At 36.8% G+C, this 5163-nt stretch overlaps 1 non-coding gene across 1 annotated transcript; it reads right to left on the bottom strand.

The window, feature by feature from the left end:
• Nucleotides 1-4785: 4785 nt before the first annotated feature.
• On the bottom strand, nucleotides 4786-4858 carry TRNAT-CGU (transfer RNA threonine (anticodon CGU)). Its single transcript has one exon. It is a non-coding gene; the product is annotated as a tRNA-Thr (tRNA).
• Nucleotides 4859-5163: the final 305 nt, after the last annotated feature.

The following is a 5163-nucleotide window of genomic DNA, read 5'->3' as shown; positions in this document are numbered from 1 at the left end:
TCATTGAAGATTATAGCGATAATTAACTATGAAACCAATAAATATTAATTTGCATTTCCCTTTACAACAATAATAATGGAAATATGAATTAATGGAGTAATTTACGTGTACCGGTACTTGTAGTGTAGGCTACGTTGTTAACAAAGTGTGATGAGGTTAAGCAATAATAATCACACCAGAATTGGAAATAACACGTGATCAATAAATTTTATTGTAACAGATTTTTTTCTACGTCTCTAGTAAAGTAACAAATAAAAATAACAACAAAATTAACAACTATAATTAAAAACATAACCTTTGAAAAGAAAAGTAAGCCTAAGCAATAATAATCCCACCAGAATTGAAAATAAAACGTGATCAATAAATTTCATTAAAACGAACTTAATTTTTCTACGTCTCTAGTAAAATATTATTATTCCAATTATTGTACTTTAGCCATTAACATTTTCATTACAACCAATAACGAACATTTCACAAGCATCAATGTGAAATACGCAACGAGCTAGCACTCGATGGAAATACGACACGAGTCCAAAGTCGACAGTGGACAGTCTATTGTTTCTAGTTGCTAACCGCTTGGAGCGCTTTATCACGAGATTTGCAAAAAATCACCTCAAGCTTCGCGACTGTATATAGTAGACTGTGGTACTATCGTAGGTGGAACAGGGGACATACGGAGGGATGCGGTGGTTCGGAGCGAAGCGACAGTTAGCTCAAGGACGGCCGGCGCGTACGGACTGAGTGTAGTTGTGAGTGGAATAAAATGGCACAAAATCGGATATCCGTCGCATGGAAATTCTTTAATTTAGTTGAATGTAATAATAAAATCGCACATTGTAAACTTTGTGGGCGAATTTACTCTAAGGGTGGTGGAACTTCGAATGTGTTAGATCATTTGAAGCGATCGCACAAACGCGAACTTGATGAAAACAATTACGCAAAACATTTGATACGATTTATTTTTAAATTTTTTAAGTGCTATTGTTCCCAAAGGCCCACAGTATAGGATAAAGTCTTGAAATTTCTCTAAAACGTAACTTTCGAGGCAATGAAAAACATATGAATTATTTAAAAGACGACTTAAGTTATATTTTGCTGTTTAGACAACTTGAGTTGTATTTTACTGTTTGGATTAAAATATTGAGTTTCTGAATGAAACTAAAGGAACATGTGGTAATAATATGATTACAATTATTCTTAAGTTGATATCCGCTTATATTTTTATTACAGAGAAAGAGTGGCGTGTTTTAGAAGAGGCAGTTCAAATAGGCTACTGACACCCTTTAACACAATAATCACAATCCTGTCCGGTGAAGAATCTGAATAAATTATGTTGGACAGTAAATTTGAACCCATTGATAGCCCACGTTTCTTTTGTTCCATTCTGAAGCTACCTCAATATATTTTACGTTAAACTAAACCGATTAGAATAATAATTGACAAACACTGTTTGCGATTAAACGAGAGTTTCTAGGAGAACTACAGTATACATGTTTACATTAGCTACTGAAAAGCTTTACTTCTGCGTTAGTTTTGCAGTTGGATTGAATGTTATTAATTTGATCAATGACATAAAACTAATACGCCTTTCCACATATACTGTGAATTTTAAAACTAGAAAAAAACCTGTCAGCTAACGTAGCACTTCAAGCAAAACAAGAAAAAAAGAGCCGAAGAAAGAGAGAGAGAGATTAACATAAAAGAGAGGATAAATTACAACAAATTACAACTTATTTTAAAAGATACGCGGACGTCAGCGGACCTGATCCGATTAAAGGCATGCTCAGCGGAAAGTGTATGCCTGCGCCACAGCACATATACAACCTGCGCTGCATCAATCGGAGGTAATCCGGAGGTCTCCGATTGAAAGCGCGCAAACAACTGCTCCGGAGAAAACCTAATCATAAGCAGCACTAAGTCTGCCTTTCAGTCCATCCCTTCCACTGCCACTGCACTTGTTTACTCGTCTGTGTACAACATTTCTACAAAAATATTACGGATTTTTTTTCGACTTCCATATTCTCGAGCAAATTAATCTAGGAAAGAAGCGTAAGTCTACTAATGTTTTCTAAATCACGAGTGTCTGATAACAATTTCCTTCCTAAGCTTTTACTAATAATTTTGAAAGATAAATAGCAATATCAGAATATCAAAAATCAACCAATGAACTCGGAAAACGATGTAGCCTCTCATCTGTATTATTCAATATCTATGTTTATAAAATAATTAATTATGGAAACTGCAGACAAAAAATATTGGAATTAAAATATCAACTTCCCAAATTATGTCTACCCTACTATAAGTTGATGATCGTGTTACTTTGATCGAATCAGAAGATGATTACGGAAGGGAGCATAAAAATTAAATTAAACCATGGAAAATTATAGGCAGTGCCTCCGATAAAGGACGAAGCCAATGTCCACCTAATTAGAAATAACACGCGAAGCAAGGGCAGGACTTTCACTGCAAACCAAGCTTTCTCCAATCTTTCCTATTTTCTGCCTACCTCTTAGTCTCCACATATGATCCATATAAATCTTAATGTCGTCTATCATCTGATAGGCCTATCTTCTTCTGCCCTGAACTCTTCTTCCCTTCACCATGCCTTCCAGTGCAACCTTCAGTAGGCAGTCCCTTCTCAGTCCGTAATCCACCCAAATCCTTTTTCGCCTCTTGATCAGTTTCAGCATTATTCTTTCTTCACTCAATCTTCCCAGCAGCTTTATTTCTTATATTGTCTGTCCATTTCACACATTTCAATTTCTCCATATCCACATTTCAAATGCCTCTAGTCGCTTCCCTTCACTTCGTCGTAATATTCAAGTTTCTGCGCCATACAATGCCACACTCCACACAAAGCACTTCACTAGTCTCTTCCATAGTAAGTATTAGGAAAATATATTCCAAACCACTTCAGGATCCAACGCTGTAGATAACAGTTAGCATCCTTGACCGTGAAACGAGCGGGCCTGGATTGAAATCCGGGTTAGGGCAAGTTATTTGGTTGAGGATTTAATCTGGGGTTTTTCCTCAACAGATTAAAAGCAAATGCTGAGTAACTTTCGGCGCTGGACCCTGGACTCATCTCGCCAGCATTATCACCTTCATTTTACTTAGACGCTACATAATCAGAGAAATTGATAAAGCGTCGTAAAATAACCAACGAAAGAAAAACACTTCAGGAAAATGGTCCATTTGTGGCGGTAAAATATCGTGAATCACCCTGTATATGTTTTCTTAACGTAAAGCTTGGTCCATTATAATGATTAAATATGTGACCTGTTTACATGTAAGAATTTGAGGACATAAGCAAGGACGAACATTTGAACAAGTTTCTTTATATAAAACTATTTTGAAATTACTTTCACTTGAAGGAAGTCTTGTTTTATTTAAAGAAAAGGGTACATTGGCTGTTTTGTTAATATTGAGAGACAGAATGTTTGTATATAACAATATTTAAAAAATGAACAACTCTCTTATTTGCATTTAGACATAATACATATTATTATATAGCACGAGGAAAGTAATTAAATAGCATCAATGTTTCAATTCTATACTCACTTGAAATGTTAGTTTGAATGACAGTAGCTAAGCATATGTTAGACATTCATTGTTGTTACTACGTAAGGAAATGGTGGCTTTCCGGCTTTGTTATCCTGGATGAGCAAACGTTTACTTTCTGGCGAAACGATCCCATTAGAATTGAATGCCAGCAAATACACAGACGCTTCAAGTTACTGACAAAACACTAAGTTCATTGACCCGTACGATTGACGGAAACTGGAGTAATTAGTTTCATTTAACAACTTCCTCTTACGCAAGCAATTTTAATAACTTCCTGTATAGAGTATACACAAGCAGGAACCAGCAAATTATCTTTATTCTTGCATACTGTCCTTTAGTATAAATAATAATAATAATAATAATAATAATAATAATAATAATAATAATAATAATAATAATAATGCTTATGGCTTTTAAGGAACCCAGAGGTTCATCGCTGCCCTCATATAAGCCCGCTATCGATCCCTATTCTGTGAAAGATTACCATCACATCCCACCTCCCTCAAATTCATTTTAATATTATCCTTCCACCTACGTCTCGGCCTCCCCAAAGGCCTTTTTCCCTCCGGCCTCCCAACTAACACACTATGTATAAGTTATGCTACATGACCTGCCCATCTCAAACGTCTGGATTTAATGTTCCTAATTATGTCAGGTGAAGAATACAATACATGCAGTTCTGCGTTCTGTAACTTTCTACATTCTCCTATAACTTCATCCCTCTTAGCCCCAAATAACTTTTCTAAGAACCTTATTCTCAAACTCCCTTAATCTCTGTTCCTCTGTCAAAGTGAGAGTCCAAGTTTCACAACCATACAGAGTAACCGGTAATATAATTATTTTATAAATTCTAACTTTCAGAGTTTTTTACTTAATATTTTAGGAGAAAATTTCGCTCCGGAGCCGGGGATCGAACCCGGGTTCTACGTACCAAGCGCTCTGACCACTGAGCTACGCCGAATTCAATCCACAACACCGGATCGAACCTTCCTCCTTCGATGTTTTCCTTTTGTGGCCTGACTCCAAGTCGAGCATATATATGTTGACGTGTATCCAATATCAACTGCTATTATACTAGGAGCGCACTCAGCGGAGTGACTTGTTGGCCGAGAATCCGCAGTTATTATGCACAGCTAGCTGAGAGAATATTATAGATATATTAATTTGTCCTACAGAATTTATCTGTAATATTGACGCTTAATATTTTAGGAGAAAAATTCGCTCCGGCGCCGGGGATCGAACCCGAGCCCTTGGTTCTACGTACCAAGCGCTCTGACCACTGAGCTACGCCGAATTCAATCCAACAAGTCACTCAGCTGAGTGCGCTCCTAGTATAATGGCAATTGACATTGTATACACGTCAACATATATATGCCTAACTTGGAGTCAGGCCACAAAGTGAAACATCGAAGGAGGAAGGTTCGATCCGGTGCTGTGGATTGAATTCGGCATAGCTCAGTGGTCAGAGCACTTGGTACGTAGAATCAAGGACCCGGGTTCGATCGCCGGCGCCGGAGCGAATTTTTCTCCTAAAATATTAAGTGTCAATATTACAGATAAATTCTGTAGGACAAATTAATATATCTATAATATTCAGAG

The sequence above is a fragment of the Periplaneta americana genome, chromosome 14, assembly GCF_040183065.1.
Source record: "Periplaneta americana isolate PAMFEO1 chromosome 14, P.americana_PAMFEO1_priV1, whole genome shotgun sequence".
NCBI classification, from domain to species: Eukaryota; Metazoa; Arthropoda; class Insecta; order Blattodea; family Blattidae; genus Periplaneta; species Periplaneta americana.
The sequence above is the reverse complement of the archived record's forward strand: the minus strand, read 5'-3'. Positions and strand labels throughout refer to the sequence as shown.